Below are 18,681 nucleotides of genomic sequence, written 5' to 3'. Positions count from 1 at the left end.
AACAACGTCGCTCCCAGCGGGGCTTCCAGCGTGGTGAATTTGACGGATTCCAAACCGTTGCTAACAGGAATGGGAACACCTCACTTCGCAGCTTCTTCACCGTACGACAACCTTTGTGTGTCCGTACCCAACACGGGCACTCAAAGGATGTTCTAGGCGTTCTAAGATGTTCTAAGCCTTGTTCTAAGCCTTGTTCTAAGCCTTGTTCTAATGTTCTAAGCCTTGGTGAGGCCAATGTGAATGTCTCGTGGCGAATAGTCCGAGAGGCAGTGGCGTTCTCGTGGCCTGAGAATCACAGTGTGCTGCGGCGTCGCGGGGAGCGTGCTCTTCGCCGTAGGAGCACGCGGAGCAGTTGGCGTGACTGCTCTTTTTCGGCGTTGAGTGACGTCTGTCCACGCGCCACCCGCGACCAAGTCTTCGTCGGTTGGCGCACGTGAGCTCCACGAAGCTTGCAGCTGTGGCAACATGGCAGCGCCCAGCTGTTCGGAATTAGGCTTGGTATAAAACGTGGTCTGGTGGTGATGAGACGTTAAAGGTGCGGAAGGGCGAAATAACTTAGGTGGTTGAGTTGGTTCGGTAAAGAAGCCACTTGCCTGGACTGTTGTTTGAAGCTGGAAGCCAACGACGGCGTGGTTTGTTGGGGTGGTGGTGACGGCGGCAGCGGTTGTCGTCGTATTAGCGGAAGTGATTTCAGCACTGGCCTTCCTCCAACTCCCTTCCCGCATCTCCCCCTCCGGCGATGACAAAGTTCAGGGCACAGAGTGTATATAGGATTAATAAATACATATTACAATAACAAAAGATGTTCAGCGGCGGTAGAAGAGCTTTTCTTTCAATAAATTCGATGTATCGCCAGCTGCACTGCAATGTCCGACCTTCGATGCTCGTTTAAAAGATTCGCACACGGCACATAAATCATCAACAACACGAGCAAAGCTGTAAATTTGCACAGAACAGTGAGAACTACCGCACTGCGCCGGTGCCCCCACATGCAGGATTGCGAACAAGCGACTTTGGCTTGGTTCCAAGTCGGCTTGGGATAGCTACGCCACAGCTACGCATTCTTGTGAAAATGTAGCGTGAAAAAGTTGACACGACATAATTAAAAAAACCAACGGCGGCTTGTGAGTCCTATGTTAATATTTACTATCATTTTTTAGAGAAATATTACCAACGCCTCTAGCAGCAGTAATATTATATTGCAGGTAACCGAACTCCACCGAGGTCGCGATGTTGGCTGTTAGCGCTACTGGCGGCAGTGGCGACACAGCGTACTAGACATTCGCGACAGCGCAGTCACTTTAGCTTAGCGTGGGAGGGTGGCAGAGGAACCAAAAGAACTGGTTATCGGCGGGTGTGGACGTGGATGGCACGTCTTTTGTGTCCTCCCTCCCTGTTCTGTGGTCGGCCGCGCCCTTCCCCACTTCGGCGACGGCAGCAGAGAAGAGGACGGAATTATTCTGAATGAGAAGAGAATTTATTATAAAAATTCCCCCGCATTTCCCCGAGGGGGAGAATGTGAAAGTGCGAATGCACGGTTGTCGGCCCGCTTGCGGCGCTTGCGCTCGGCCCCCGCAGCCCACCGCCTCGCCGCCTTCTCTTCGATCTCTTCCATCGGGTTTGTAGTATCACGTGTACACCACGCAGTTATCGAGCCGCTATAACGCCGCTGAGTCGCCAACGCACGCCGCTGACGACGTAGTTTGAATGCGTTACAGATATAAGGCGCGTCACTAACACTGATATCAGCGTCGCGTCAGTGGCTTGGTCGGTAGAGCGTCGCGCTGCGGCCGCAAAGTCCTCGGATCGAAACCTGGCGCCGGATGCTGTTTCTTTTTTAAATATAGAGGAGCACTGCGGACGCCGCCGCCGCCGCCGCCGCCGGTGGATGGTTTGGGGTGGCTTATAAAGTGCATTCGCACTTAAAAAAACATAACGGCACGCAGCGACTAGTGGAAACATTGCTGCCCGAAAAACAAAAAAAAATGCAACCAGTTTCCAAGTACTCCGAGCAGCCTACGCTTTGCACAACAATTCTCTATGTTGGTGAAACAATTAGGCTACTCTGAGATCAATGCACAAAAAGTTCACATGTGTTCAAAAAAAGAGTTCAGAAACTCGTTGAAATTCAATACCGCACGATCGTGATGCTCAGGATGTTATTCCTGACCACTATGAAACGCGTGGACCAGCGTAACAGGAAAACTTCTTCACCTAGAACTGCTAGCTTATTGTCTAAGTGATTCATAAGGATTGACCACACACGCCACAGCAGTGGAAACATCGCCCGTTGCGGTTGCACGCGAAGAAGTGCGGCGCCACGATTTCTCCATAATACAAATGGGCCAGCACACATCAGGAAGTTCACCAACGTGTCATTTGAACGTGTGCTCATTCTAAGTGTAAGACCAAACAACCTGCTTAGCACATTCCAAAACGTTACCGCTACACGACACTGAAACAAGGCATGTTCCAGTGCTTCAGTGTTCCCGCAGTGCGGGCACCGTGAGGAACGCACAATGCCGAATCTCGCCAGACGGTCACACGTCGGAAGAACTTGCCAGCCACGCAACCATCCGAAATTCCTAACATCAGGAGGAAGCTTCGTCGAAGTCACCTGATGCCAACTGACACCGCGTGATCTTGCTGTGTACTGATTATCTAATTGGTTTATTGCCAATTTTTCGCACAATTCGCTTGCTGTACTTTCCCTGACATTTAGGCTTGGCGAGATAGACTGGAAGTCTTTCAGTGTTTTGACAACATAGGCATAAAATGGCGGTGACTGCTCAGCAGAGGAACCAGCAATGCGTTCGTCATAAAACATTGAGCGGTGGGCTCCCAGAAACTACTGCAGCAGCCCCCTCCCTGGGTACTCAGTTGAGTCCACAAGGTCGAACATGGCACGTACGGCCAGCACGCTACACATGGTTTAGAAGCAAGGCAGACTGAAACCACCCATTGACTTTGACAGTCTCAACAGAAGACGCGACACTGTTTTTGTCTTGCCCACCCAAAAGAACTATCCAAACGTCGGGGCGAGCTGACGGGTGAAATGGCGCGGCGGTTTCGCTACGTGTGCTGCATAAAAAAGCACCGGCGAGACGGACGACTTAATTATGTAGCTGCGCTCTGCGAGGGAAAGTCTGAACTTTAACGCAACCGCAAGAAGCTGCTCCGCTGTATTGATGAGGCGCTTCCACGTAACACGCGCCGCTTCACCAGAGGAATGAAAAACTAAACCAAGTACTCGAACACCCGTAACCCATTCTACGTCGCCCGCCGGGCTAGATGCAAATGTGCCGAAGCGCACTGCCACACTTTTGCGGCTGTTCAGTTGAGCTCTAGACAGCTCCCCGTACTCATAAAATAGCCGCATAAACGCTTGGTAGCTGTCCACGTCCCGAATGAACAGGGACACATCGTCCGCATACGCGGACACCTGGACTTGGCCTATGCCTGGCAACGGAAAGCCGCGGATGGGGGTATTTGCATTGATACGGCGGAGCATCGGGTCTAGACAAATGATAAAGAGCAGAGGTGACAAGGGGCATCCTTGCCTTATCCCGCGGGTGACAGAGAACGGACTACTTAATAGCCCGTTGTCAAAGAGTGTAACGCTCACGTTCGAGTACAGCCGCTCAAGCATTGTTACAAAGTCGGCCGGAAAGCCGTATTGACGCAAAACGCCTGCCAGGTATCGATGTTCCACTCTGTCGAAGGCTTTCGCTTGATCTAGGGAGATAAAGCATCCAGAGTAGCCAATCTTCGACGCATAGGTGAATAAATCACGCGTCAATGCCAGGGATGAGAAAATCGTGTGACCTGGCACGCTGCACGTTTGTGCTTGGCTGACAATATCAAGTAAAACAGCACTGGTGCGTCTAGCCAAAATGAATGCTACGATCTTGTAGTCCGTGTTGAGCAGTGTTATCGGTCGATACGCTTGGGGCTGCGTGGGATCACCGCCTGGCTTCGCGATCAAGATTACGCGACCCTCACGGAACGATTCTGGCCTTACTCCATGGAGAAAAAAAGCCGTTAGCTATGTAGAGGAACGCGCCCTGAACGGCCGGGAAAAACCTCTTGTAAAACCCAGCAGGAATCCCGTCAGGCCCAGGAGCCGACGAACCATTCAATTTTTTAACAAACTCGAGGAGCTCGTCAGCATCCACGGCAGCACGAATCAACAAGATGATCTGGCACACACGGCAGCAACCTACAAAAGGCACTAAGCTTGTCCTCAAACTCCTCTCCATTCCACGACGCGTTCTCGGTCGAGAAAAGGGTGGCAAAATGTCCCACGAAGACCTCAGCTATATCTTCAGCCCTCGTGCTAACCGACCCTTCAGCGAGTGTAACCTCTGGAACAGTAACTAAGCCACCCTCGTCAAGAGAGCCGGCTCGAATATGCCGGAGTACAGAGGGGTCCGAGACGGGCCTGCCCAAGGTCTGCGCACGGCTCGCCGCTTGCAATGATTGCCGTAAGATGGACCCGTAGCGTACCTTTAGCAGGTTAACATAGTCCCGCATCGCGAAGGTTAAGTGCCCCCTCTCTGTACGATGCGAAGCCTCCACAACGTGTCGTGAGGCGCGGCCGTGATACGCCCCTTGCGCGCTCGACCCTCCTTTACTAAAAGCCCGCGCCAGTGGTCCTTCAACTCATCCCAAGGCAGAGAACCGAACTCGCACAGAGCAGTCAACGAAGCCTTAAGTGCTGCTGAACTGTCCCTGTCGGTTAGTAGAAGCTCGTCTATACGCCACATCTGGTGGCGTGGTGCCAGGTGCCAAGGTTGCCATCGCTAACACGGGCCGGTGATCGGACAGTCGACGAGCAGGAGAGGACGGCACAGCATTCCACATAGCAGCTCAACTCGGGAGGGAAATAGAATTTATCCAGCCGACTGCCAGAGTGTCTCGTTTCCCAAGTAGCTACAAACCTGTCGCCGTGGAGCTGCACCCACGCATCAGAAAGATAGAATTGACCGATCAGGTCCTTTAACTTCGGGGCACCGCTATAGGGTCGACCTTGCCCACTTCCCACTACATCACGCTCCGGGTTGGTTACACAATTAAAATCACCCACCAAAAATGTTGAATAAAGTTCGAGCATGAATGCGTCGAGGGATGCGAAAAAAGCGGAAGAGTCGGAGTGGTGCGCAGGTGCGTACACTACAATAGCTCGGACGCGACGAGCAAGAAAGAAAGAAAGTCTGCAAAGCAGCTTTGGTATAACTACGGACGAGGACAAGCAACCACCAAGAAAGGTAACAGTACGCGATACGACCGCAAAATGAAGCAATCCCTAAGAGTTCTACAGTGGAACTGCCGCAGCTACTTTCAAGCCGGACCTATTCTCGCCGCTCGTATCTCCGAAATTTTACCGTTTTTTATTTTCCTTCAAGAAACCCGCGCTCCTCCATCTCTTCGAGGATACACTACCTTCACAGAACCAGCCATTACTCACGTTAGCAAAAAGCGCCCACCCTCTCAGCCACTGGTAGTTGAACAAGCAGCTGTACTGGTTCGTTCAGATCTTGGATGCCGCCGTGTCAGTGTTCCTGGGCAGTGTTCGAAGGATCACGAGGTCGTCATCGTGCACATTCGGCTCCCGGACGGTAAAGATCTGATTGCGGCGTCGGTTTACTACCACCCGGTTAGTGGTTCTAAAACGCATGTTCGGTATAATTGGCTGCAACACCTGTTGTCTCAGTTTCCTCGAACTCCTTTGCTCATAGGTGGCGACTTCAACGCCCGCAGCACCACTTGGGGCTACCCTTCTACGGATGGCCGGGGAACTCGGCTGGAAACCATGGTTGACGATTGCGGGCTTCAAATTCTTAACGACCCTACTCTTGTTACCCGCATTGTCCTCCATCCTTCCCAGCGGAACACCTTCCCTGATCTCACCATTGCGTCTCACGGCATCATTCGCGAATGGGCCCCCTACTCCACAACGTGGGGTAGTGATCATTGCCCCATACTCATTACATTACACGGCAAACGATTTCGCACGCGCCAACGGCTCACACGCACGAACTGGGGGGCTTTCCGCGCACAGGCTGTTCTCGCAGGTCCGATAACCCTCTCGACGCTCATCAATACCATTCAAACGGCTCGCGATAGTGCACTTGAAGATATTGAATGCGACTCCTCAGCACCAGCCCTCGACGCTCATATGGCCAACCTATGGAAACGGGCGCATGCACTCACTGCCCGTTATGCCCACAACGGGAAACGCCATTCAGACCTTGTAAAGCTACGGCGCCAGTACAAGTTGATCCGGGAATACCAGCGAGTACTATCAAATGAGCATTGGCACAGCCTCTGCGACAAGCTAGGGCAGGAAAGAGGGCTATATAAATTGTGGGGCCTTTATCGGGCCCTTTCTAATAAAAGGAAACCGAAATCTTCTCTGTTTGCGTCTCTTACCCTCAAAGATCCACCAACAACGGTCGAGCATCAGCTCATCACGACTTTCTTCCCTCACGCCTCCCTCCAGCAGCATCCGCCATTAACAGTAATCACCATCCCAGCCCCCTCCGCGGACCTTGACTCGCCGTTTACTCTTGCCGAACTTCAGGCTGCGCTCTTCCAGGGTAAACAACGCTGGGCCCTGGGATATGATGGCATCACATGGCAACACCTTCGTAATCTAGATGGCTCCACCATTGCCGCACTCTTGGACCTTGTTAATGATTACTGGGCCACTGGCGAAGTTCCAGAACAACTCAAACTTACGCATATTAAACCAATACCAAAACCGCACAAAGACTACTAATATGTCTAATCTCCGACCGATCTCCTTAACCCCGGTGCTTTGTAAACTCATAGAACACCTCATTAATAATCGCCTTCAACATCATCTCGAGTATGTCTCACCATGGTTCCATCCGGCGCAGACGGGTTTTCGTCCAAATCTGAGCACCCGTGACTGTCTTTGGCTGCTACGCCGAGTCCTAAATCGCACCTCCCGGGCGGGTAACCCTACCTACGTCCTTTCAGTTGACATGCGCAAAGCACTCGATCGCGTTAGTCAGGCTGCTATTCTCGAGGAGCTAGCTCATGCATTCCCTAGTCAGAGGGCCCAAAACTAGGTACGCAATTTTCTTGAGAACCGGCCCATTCGTCTTAGCAGCACGTATCCGGGATGGAGCCCCAGGACCTACGACTCGGATAGGGTCGTGCCCTAGGGCTCTATCCTGGGGTCTGTGCTTTTCAACCTAGCCATGGCCCGGGTTGCTCGTACGCTCGAACGGGACTCTGCCGCTCGGTTTGCAATATACGCTGATGATCTCACGGTTTGGGTAGAAGCCGCCTACTTTTCCGACCCGGATCACATGTTGGACGAACTTCAAGGTGCCGCTAACAGCCTCAATGAAACCCTTCCGACACTAGGACTTGAGATTGCCCCGGAAAAGACGGAATTTCTCCTTGTTCATGGTCGCCATCAGCTCCCACCGGATGTACGCAAGGTCATCTACTTCGGCGACACGCCAGTCTCCCCTAAAAGTGGGCAAATTCGTATTTTAGGAGTCCCGCTGGCCAGCAACAATAGCGCTAAGTGTAGGATCAGCCAGCTTAAGTGGCTTAAGCGCAACTGGAAACCCATGCTTCGTCTCATTTCGCGCATGTCGAACAAGCACGGCGGAGCATGCCAGTCAGCCTGCCTTACGCTTACACGAGCAGTGGCAATGAGTCGACTTACGTATGGCGCACCTGTCTATAAGCTCAATAAAGTGCATATGAAGCATCTTCACGTTCTTCATCGGGCCGTTCTTCGCACCATTACTGGACTTCCGCGCCATACCCGCACGGAAACCCTGAATCAATCAGCCCCGGTACCCCCGCTCGAACTGCTCCTCGAGGAAACCCGACAGCTGCACGAAGATCGCCGTTCCTTGACCTGGCAGGGTGCGGCTCTTACAGCTTGGGACTCGCAAATGGCGCTGCCCCAGACCCTACCGCAGCCTCCTCCTCCTCCATGGAAACGGCCCTTAGGGGTTGACAGCGTGCAACGCATAGGCGTCCCAAGATCCCGATCCAGAGTTCGCCATCATGCTGTTTCTCGCACTCTGGAGGCTCAACTCCCTGATTAACAAGACATTTACACAGACGCGAGCGTGTCTGCTAGTAGCATGGGACTGGCTTGGCGATGTCCAGGTATACCTAGTTTAGACGGCGCTCGAACTCGACAAACATCCACTACTTCTATATTGGACGCTGAGCTACATGCCATCCTCGCAGCCCTCGACCACTTGACATACGAGACGTCTGCCCCATTACCACTCCGCATTCGGTTCCTGACTGACTCCCAAATGGCGCTACGTGAGCTCCGGAAACCCTTCTCCGATCACCCTTTGGTTCATCAGATTCAACATATGATTAGTCTGCTTGCTCGCAATGGTACCTCTGTACGTGTTGTGTGGATACCGGGACACATGGCTCAGGGTTCCGGCAACCAGGCTGCCCATGAAGCAGCGCAGGAGAGTCTTCGAGTAACTCCTCCACTGGTTGACAGCCCTGCTCCCCCGCTCTCCCTCAGGCAACAGCTGGATCACGCTCGCCAGGCTAGGCACAACCGCCTTGCCGCTGCCACTCCTGTAAGTTTCCTGCATCACGCCCCATCCCTAACTCGTCCTGCCGAAGTTTTTATTAACCAATTTCGCGCGAACGCTGCATTGACTCCCCACATAACACGCAAATGACACCACCCGAGCGGCGATCCTCCGCCCTACTGCCCATATTGCAACACAGCTACAATAGCAAACCTGAACCACCTTATTTGGCACTGCTCTGCGTACCAATCCTTCCGCCCCATCCTGTTGAATGCCCTACCCAATCCAAGCGAGATACCTCCCACGACACTCAGCAACCCCGATTTCCTTGCTGCCCTTGGGCGCTTCGCTCTCGAGAGTGGCCTCGCAAAAGTAGTTTAGCCGGGGTCTACCACCCCTATGTGTGCATTCAGAAACTGACTAGTCCTCTCCAGGATCTTCAAATGAACATCACCCCGTGACCACTTCTCCCCTCCCCTTTCCCCCTTCTCCCCCTTCCGGCCCCTGGGCCCTCCTTGTGTTAATAAAAGACCTTCACTCACTCACTTTTTTGTAGCGACCTGAAGCAGCGTCAGGCTCGTTATTTCTTTTTGTGTCCTCGTGCAGCAAATATGAGTTGTTAATCAGCGCTGCAGTTTGTCTTTCATTCTTTTTTTTTCGTTGTTTGTTCGATTAGTTTGGCTGGTCGATACCCGAAGGGAACATAAAGGTCAATGCATGCGTGTACTGTGTTCCTAAATTTCACCCAGAGAGTTAGCGTCGCACATAGTGTCCGTAGAAGTACTCAAAACGCGATCATACACAGACTCCAATCTGTCTAGTATACAAACATCGTTAGCAGCATTAAAACTTGGTACACGAGTTTTTAAAGCAGTAAGAGGTTTCTCTAAATTCCTCACTGTCGCTGAGGACAATAAAACTGTCGAATTTGACTTGATGTCTAAATATGTCTTTTAGAAATTCCTCAAAGCGGTCCGAAAATTGTAACTGTGCCTTTGAAAAAACAATGTTCAATGAGCAGCAGAAAAACGCAGAGCAGAGAGGGGGCAATTGAAACGGCTAAAGTTTTGAATGCACGACGGGTTAAAAAAAACTACCCTTCGACCGAAAACGTCCAAAACACAATAACCACAGTTTCCCGATTTTCACGCGTTGAAGAGTGCGATCAATGACATTTCGCTTAAACATGTTGCGACAATCACTCACTATATTACAGGAAACAAAATTTTTAGAACTTGCTTATGCTGGCTCAGAGATCCTATAAAAAGTTATAAAATGAGTTGCTCCAGTTATGTCAAATTTTAACCTAACAGAGTTAATACTCAAAACAGCAGTCTCAATGTGCCTCAAAGGCAGTCGGCAGAGCTGTGGACGGTTGTGAGAAACAGATGATGTGCGACGTGATGATGGTAATGGTCGTAAGAAGCAGACGACGTGGAAAGTAATTTGGATATAAAATTATAAGACCCTTTTCAATATTTCCTCGAAGTGGGCACCACACCAGCGCAAAGATCACACAATGCTGTGCTCACAATACTTAATTATGGACTCGTTCAAATACAGCTACATTCGAACGGGTAACTAATTTTGGAATTTTAACAATAAAAACAAGACCCTGCACTGAGGCCTAAGAACCGAATATATCGAGAATTCATCCAAGTTTCCGAAAGTTAACGGAATAAATATGAGCAGGCGTATTTTGAGAAACCACTGAGCATCTCTAATAACCCAAGTTTGTGAGATCGGCTTGTCAGCTGAAATATGGTTCGTATAATGCACGCATTTTTCTTCTCGAACAAGCACTTACAAGAATTACAGCGATCGAAGAATATTTTTACATGGGCGGCTCTGCGTGGGCATTTCCTGAGTAAGCACGTGCGGCGGCCCAGCGATACTAGCCTAGAAGTGTATAACCTAATATTTGCAGAAAGAAAACTTCGCACAGAGGATAAGAAAAGGCTGAAATGGTCACTAAATGCCAAGTCGAACCATAACTGAAACATTACTTCGAGAGGCAAATTTTGTATTTGCCCTAAATATTCTGATGTACAGCGGGCATCAAGCGCCAAAAGAAGAGCACACATCTTGACAGGCGAGCACAAACACTGATACGAGTCTGGAGCAGATCAGCAACACGTTTATCTCACCTGCTGCGACTTGCACGAAGCCTCAGACCCTTCCTTTTGACGACGCTGCTTGCGACGCGGACAGCCTCATCTTATCCGCTCATACAGGGGTATATACAGGCATTTACTTCCCACCTCCCCCAAACCCTCTCTGCTGCTTTTATCGCAGCCCTAGTGCTCGGGTAACCTGGTTATCGCTCCCTCAAGCGTACATCACGCCTTGAACGCTGCGCAGTGTTCTCGTAGGTCGATCTGGATGACGCCGGGCGCTCTTTACGAGGCGCGCGCCCACTTTCGGTCGGTGTTTTTTTTTAAGACGATAGTCTTTCTTGGGCTACTTAAACCCAGAAATTTTGGTCTGTCTGTATATCTGTTTGTCGGTCTGTCCGTCTGTCTGTCTGTCCGTGGCTCGATTCAGCCAGCCGGGCAAAGTAAACTTGATATTGCGCAATAGTCTTATATACTCACAACCAAACGTAAACGCCTAAGCCTGATCAATGTGTTCATACTTCTCAACTTTGTTAAACAAGTTCAAGACATTACGCAAATATTAGACAGGAAATTAGTACACAAGGGATATTTATAGTGTTCCTTTATTAAAAATTCATGGATGCTTGGTTTTTCGTTAGAAAATGATATTGTACATCTACTGCACAAAACCGCCCGCCTCCCGGCGGCATATGAAAAATAACGCGGCAACAGCAACGAAAGGTTCCACTAGCTAGGTTCCACGTTCTGCTTGGAACGCACGTGGAGCACTGCGACACGGTTCTATGAACCCTGTATTCGGCCGCCTCCATTCACGCGCGTCTCCGCCGTACTGCAGCGCTGGCATCGAGGAACCCGGCCTGTATCAGTGGAACGCGGTAAATTCACATCGCCTTGAGCAAACGTTTAGTGTGTTTACCTTGGGATGAGCGCCACTGTACAGGAACGACATGAGAGGTGAGCGGGAAAGCAAAGGGGGGCATTTCCTTGGCAAATGTCTACAAAGACTCTCGTCTTTTGACGACATTTGCAACGAAAAGAGCAGATACGCGGCCAATTTTTTTAAAACAAATATCTTTCTACCCCTCCCAGCCAACGGGTCTGTCGTGCCTTGCGGTACAACAAACTACCAACTTGGATGAGGAGGAGTGGGGCCACTTTAACTCAAGGAGCACAGTGTAGATGGCGCGGTCTATGGTTACCCAGCGTACCCCGCGCTCTGGAGCCTGTTCATGGCGTGGGCGTCGGCGGGACACATTCCGTCGGGTTTGTCGTCTGCTTTAGCAACGGTTGTGTTGGGCCTCTCTAGTGCGCCTTCGCGTCCATTGCGCGCTTCCTTCCCACGGTTTAATTAACTTGTTCTACAGCACGTCCTGGGTAACCTGGGCTCCACGGAATCACGGTAGCTCTTCGCCCCGTTACCAGTAGGAGAAACTCTAATCAAAATTGTAGTATCAAATCAAATGTAATGGGCACAAGGCTGTACGTGAGGGAGCCATAGGCTTGAAAGTCCTTCGCACGGACAATCGGAAGCCGACCGGAGAGACGTGTGGCTGCATAAAAAATTCACAGCATATCCACGGGGTGAATGATGATGAGTGGGCGAAGCTCCTGAGGGGAAATCATCGGTAAAACCGTGACTCTTCAGTGAAAGTTCGCCCACTACATCTGTGTCCGAACGTAACGTCTAGAAAGTCTCGCTTAAACCGCGCGTCGGCACCTTGGGGCTGAGCTCGCCTGATGCGTTTTGCAGACGCCTCACGAGCTCTCACTGCATCGGGGTCTGCCTGCCGATACGCGCGCTTTCTCGCCGCTTCCCGTTCTCTGACGTTTTGGAGATCCTCTTCGCACCGCAGCCGTGCCGCTTCGCGTACGGCAGGGTTCTCGCGCCGTTGCCGTGAGGCTTGGGCCTCTCGTTCTCGAACGCTGGGATCTTGGCGGCGTCGTGGCGCAGCCAGACGACACGCTTCGGCCTCCCGCTCTCGTACGGCAGGATCTTGGCGGCGGCGGCGTCGCGCAGCTTCACGGAGCGCTTCTGCCTCGCGGGCTCGCACATCTGCAGCCTTATCCATCGGGCGACTCCGAGCGCGCGCCAACAGCGAACGGATTTTATTACAACGCTCCCCGCCATCTAGTAAACAATCCAAGAACTAAACTAGAGGTAGCCACGCCATCTAGTAAACAATCCAAGCGCATCTTTTCATCATATACAAGTACCGCCATCTAGTAAACAATCCAAGAACTAAACTAGAGGTAGCCACGCCATCTAGTAAACAATCCAAGAACTAAACTAGAGGGGGCTACATACATACGTCGAGGATGGACAGACCCACGCCCTAAGGAGCTTCGCCCCTAAAACGTACCACTGCGGTTTTTAAGGGACGCCAGCATAGCCAGGTACTCCCACATTTTCAACCCTATAGATTCTGCAGCTTTGGTTGGGTGTGGACGAAAAAGTCAGTCACTGAGTCCAGCACTTCTGATAGATATTGATTCGGTTTCTTGTTTTGGGGCTTCTATTCGTTTGATGCAGCTTGCAGCACAGGTCTGTTCGGCCTAAAACAGGCCGGTGTACATTGGCCGGTGATTTTCTGTCCGGCCGTTTTCCGGCAGCCATGTTCGGCCCATGTCCAAATGTGGGCCTTTCGGCCGTATACGGCCGTACTCCCATGGCTGTCCAACGGCCAGTGTCCGTCGGCCAGTCGACCGGCTTACGGTCATACGGCCAGATTCCAGCCGTAGGGCTCCGGCCATTCCAAAGCCACCCGTGTACGGCCGAAATACGGCCGCCGGAGGGCAGCCGAGATTCGGTCGTCGGACTCCAGCCGGACTAAAGCTACCGGAAATACGGCCGTGCTACGGGCATTGGAGTCATCCACAGTACGTTAACTCTACTGAGGCCGGTCACTGCATGCCGCGCAAGCAGATGACTCATTCGCGCAGTGCAGAAGCAGCACAAACCCAGCATTTTGGGTCCAATGCAGTCACATCAAAGTGAGCTCTCGGGCAACCACCAGCCGTCAAGCTTTCAGCGCAGCCTTGCTTAATTACCAGCCTCAGTGGACAGCAAAATTCATTTATTAAACAGTGCTCACAAATGGTCGTTCCTTCAATTGCTGTGCCTCTTTTACTGCCGAACACAGAAAATATTCAGTTCTTTGTAGAGCTTGAATAGATGTATTGTCCAGGTCATGATATCCTCTGTGGGGCGGCTTACCTGTAATAAACGGGGAAAGACGAGGGGGGGGGGGGCGGAAGGCGCACACTTTAGTGGGTTGAATTTCTGAGAGATAAATTGCGCCGCTTTTAGACAATTTATTTTAGGGCAATATTCCGGAATACTTTCATGCTATGACTACATAAACTATTTTTATAACAGTTGCTTGACCAATTTCGATCTATATAAAACCGGCGTGAATGCCTTTACGAGGCGTTTTGGTTCTCAACAAAACACTCAGGCGCATTTAATATAACTCCTTCACAAAAAAAGTATGTCCAGTTTTTGCCCATTTTTCTTGCAAAGACATTTTCTACTCGATCAACTTTTCTGATGATCTTGCACAGGGCTGATCCTAAGAAGGAGCGAAGAGGTACGTTCATTTGCAATCTATTTTAATGTTGTTTTCATGAGTATACGTCCACACCACTTAATAGTCCAAAAGAACTTGATTTTCTTCTAATGTCATACTACGTTCAAAACATTCTAGACGCGTTGCGAATGACGCCCTGCTTCAGGTGGCTGCAGTTGTATCCCTCTGTGTTCACGCAAGGAAAGGCGTAAAATTAGAGTTACATAATTTGTTTAAAATAACATAGCAATAGTAGCATGCATACAGGAAACCTCGCATACAGCAACGAATAGGGCAATAAATATTTTATTGGTCAAGGTTGAACGCGTAGGGTTCTCAACCCGTCGGAGGCAAACTTGCGCCTCTGGAAGTTTATTTATTTATTTATTTATTTTTATTCATTTTTTATTCATTGTTTTATTTATTTATTTATTTATTTATTTGATGCCTGCATGCATTACAGAATGGAGATACATAAGACTAAGCATTAAATATGAGACAAAATAACAAAATAATTCTACAAAGCGCGCTGAAAATCGTCAATATAAACAGTTAATGCAATCATACGTGGAGGATAATTACACTGCAGTATTGATGTAAAATAAAATGAATCGCGCAATGCGTCACCTTTAAAGGAAAGTTAATAATTTGCTTTAAGCTAGCGGTCACACTTTGCGATATGTAGAATGGCGCTTGGACATACTTCTCCCCTTCTACTCCAGTTTTCGAATCATAGATATTACGAAAAATGTTCAACCTGTGGTTTCGTCTGTGATCTTTCACGTCCTGCCATTTAAGTTTACTTTTACTTTCTCTCATGCTAAGTTGAGCGTGCCAATTACCTAATACGAATCGCACTGACATATTCTATATGTTTTCGAGCGTATCAACCAGCTCTTTGGTGTAGGGATCCACGAAAACACATGCGTACTCCAAGATTGAGCGCACATGAGTGAAATACGGTTGTTCTTTTCAGTTAGATGGAGGTTCACTGAAATTTCGACTCAGAAAGCCAAAAACATATGCAGCCGTAACTTTTATGGTGTGAACCTGCCTATTTAACCTCTAACCACTCCCTAAATAAACTCCTAGGTATTTATATTCCTCGGCCCTTGTCAGAGCAGCATAATTTACGGTATACGTATTCAATTGGAATGAAGGTTTTCTTGTAAAGGTGCCGTTAACACACTGTTTAACATCCAAAAACTAATTATGAATCAGCACACCAGGATGTTATTATATTCGAATAAATCTGCAGGTATACGGAATCACGTTCATTCGCTATAGTCTGGTAAACTACCCAGCAGTTTTGAACAAAGGTATAGGGCCAATAGTAATAACAATGCAAAAACCGATTCATTCAGTTCATAGGATGAAATGTACTACGCAGAAGGTGATATGGAACACCATCATTTGCTTTTTTTCAGTCCAAGAATATACAGTCAACCACTTTAAGCTTATCTATTGCAAGAGCCAAATCATGCGTGAACTCAACTATCTGCGTTAAGCAAGAAAATCCCGACAAAATCCTTGTTTTCTAGGATGCTGGCGATTATGTTTAACCAAATGAGTCATATCTCAAGAGTAGCTAAGCTCACCTTCAAACATCGGAACTAAATTAACACCTAGGCTTCGTCAGTGACAAGGCTCTGTTGTTATCGTAATTTTAAAATAATTTCTTTTCTAAATAGGCAGTCGTAAAATCCCATGAAGTAACATAGTGCAGGGCATGAAGTTTATCCTACCAACGCACGAGCGAGTCTCTTCTACGTTTATCACCAACAACATAGTGCAACATTGCTTGTCGCAGTTTAATTGTAGGCAGAATAACTTGCGCTTTTGCTCGCACTTGCCTTTCTTTGGTGGGAAGTCCTTGACATGGTGGTGGTTTAGCTCCTGCGTGGTGGCCGCTTGCTCGACTCCCTTGAAGGCGAGTTATTTTGGTGAACCGTCTCCATCTCGGACCGGACATCTCTGCCGGGTCGAAGTCTCCAATGCTCTCCATTTCTTGAGGGGGCGAATAGCCTCGACCTGATGCGTCGACGAAGCCGGCGGCAGATGCGTGGTAGCGGCGATGACTGGCGAGGCTTAGCTCACCCGTCGGTGTGGCACAGTCTTCTTATGGCAAAAATGACATTTCGATGGCCTAAAAGGTTCCCTGCTAATGTCCAGTGAGTCCTTGCACCTTGTCAGTTCACCGAGAACACTCATTACTGTTTGACAAACGATGTTCGTTCATTTAAAACGTAGAAACAAGGAGCGGATGAAAAACGCGTCCCCGTCGTTCGGCTCCCTAACGGCTTTTTCTCCCCCCAGAAAAAAACCGGTCGGTCTCCTTCCAGACACGTCTGTGGATGAATTCTCGGCGCCCAGGCGCGTGCCGTTGTTCGGATGTATGCCGTTTGCCGTAAAAATGACGTTAACCAGATACCTTACGCAGGCCGGTCTCCTTTTGAACACCGGTTGCCAAATATTCTGTGGCCATTCGCTTGCCGTAATTCGGCCGAGGACAGCTAACCGAATGAAAAACGTATATTCTGGGCTCGTACGTCGGCCGGTATCCTTCATAACACTGGTTGCCTGAAGAAAACGAATATTCTACCGACGGACGCGCGGTTCACCCGTGAAACAACGAATGCACGGCAGCCGCGCTCCGGCCGGTCTCCTTACGGACACCAACTGCCGCAAGAATACGCATATTCTGTGGCCGTTCGCATGCCGTGCTTCGGCCGATTACCGCTTCCCGAAGAAAAAACGGATGCCCTAAGGCCGTACTTCGGCCGTTCTCTTTCTCAACATCGGCAGCCGTAAGAGAACTGAATATCTGGCAGCCGATTAGCTGCCGTTGTGCGTCCGGACACGGGCGGACGGAAAAATACCGAAGCGCTGGTTGCCGAATGTTGGCCGTTCAACGCATGATCAGTGGCTGCCAGAACCTGGATGCTGGCCGGACATGCCAGAAAGTGGCCATAGATGGGCCGGTCTTGGGGCACACTTTCTGTGCCACCTGGGGTACTATAATTTGATTTCATTTTTCTTCCTCCCTTTCCTTTGAGCATTTGTGTTTTCCTGGAATTCGTTTAAACCACTTATTTAAATTTCCGCTATTAAAATGACTGAATTGGTTGAGTTCACCAAGCATTTTCTGTGCTTCAAAAACAGATATATCCGCGGAGCCGTCAACAAACACAGGAAAAACTTGACATAGCTTGAAACTTCAAACACCATCGTGCCTTCCATGTTAATTGAAATATCATGACGGTCCAGGCTAAAACAGGTTGCGAAGAATGAAAGCTATGTAGTATGCAATGCCAACGGCGGATTTTTCTCATAGCGTTGGCTGTTCCAAAAAGTAAACGTGTTTTTGAGAAAAGTGGCGTAAATATTCAAACAATTAGCAGAGGCATTTATCTCTGCATACAGTGTTTAAAGGCAAAGCCTTTAAACAAGGCAACATCTTTCCTGGTTCAAGTACATCCACCAAAAGTAACTATATGTTTTGGCCACAAATGTTTTGACTGCAATATAGTTTGACCGACCCAATATTTCACCATCTCTAAATAAGAATTTGGCGTCACCAGAAGAAATTTGTTGAGTGTGTTGGCCGTATGATGCTTGCCCCCCTTTTCATGCAGAAGGAAATACGTAACCAAAACGGTCGTTGCCTGATTGAACAATTATGTCGAAAAAACCACAAAGTTATTACTGGTAAAGCTCTTCTAAATCGTTTAATCGTGAGCGATGCGGTTGTGTATGTCTTTTTATCATTGCCGGGTGTCGCCTCGTGGGAGGATAAAGCTCATTTCCGCAGTCCCTAGAGAAAAGGCATTTGCTGCGGTGCGGGGCGAATGCGTTTGTTCCCCACGGCTGCCGTAATTACTCAATATCCTTGTAGCGGTTCATTCCGACTGGTAAATATTTTCCTATTCCCATTTTTCACAGCAGTAAATGCCGTTTCAGCATATAGACGGGCATAATGGCAAACTAAGTTTAGTTAAACGTTTACGCCGTGCTGGTCTGTAAGATACATGGCTGTTTTGATCGCGCCATTTAACTCAAGATTTCGATTAGCCGCTCTTTGGAATCCTACTGCTATACCACAACTTTAACGGATAGGAACACGCTACTAATATTGTCAGCCTCAGTGTAGTCCAGTAAACGGGCCGAACTGAGGGTTTAGACGCTGCATCGAGTTTATTGAAACTCGGTGCTCATATGATTCATTTACTGCTAGCGTTTGTGCGTGCGTTGAACTACGTATATTTTTCTGCCATATTTTATACATTCCAGATAGACGTATTTTCATAACAGTAAGTGTACCCGCAGACGAAAATTTTTAATTTCGCGCGTGCTTTGGGACACCTTATTACCCACTTAAGTGTGAGAGTTTCGTCACAGTGGTAGTCAGTTTTGTTGAACTGTTTCTTATCTTGCCTTAGT

Source organism: Haemaphysalis longicornis, unplaced genomic scaffold, assembly GCF_048455015.1.
Source record: "Haemaphysalis longicornis isolate Haplotype H1 unplaced genomic scaffold, Haemaphysalis longicornis Haplotype H1 scaffold_3, whole genome shotgun sequence".
NCBI classification, from domain to species: domain Eukaryota; kingdom Metazoa; phylum Arthropoda; class Arachnida; order Ixodida; family Ixodidae; genus Haemaphysalis; species Haemaphysalis longicornis.
The sequence above is the reverse complement of the archived record's forward strand: the minus strand, read 5'-3'. Positions refer to the sequence as shown.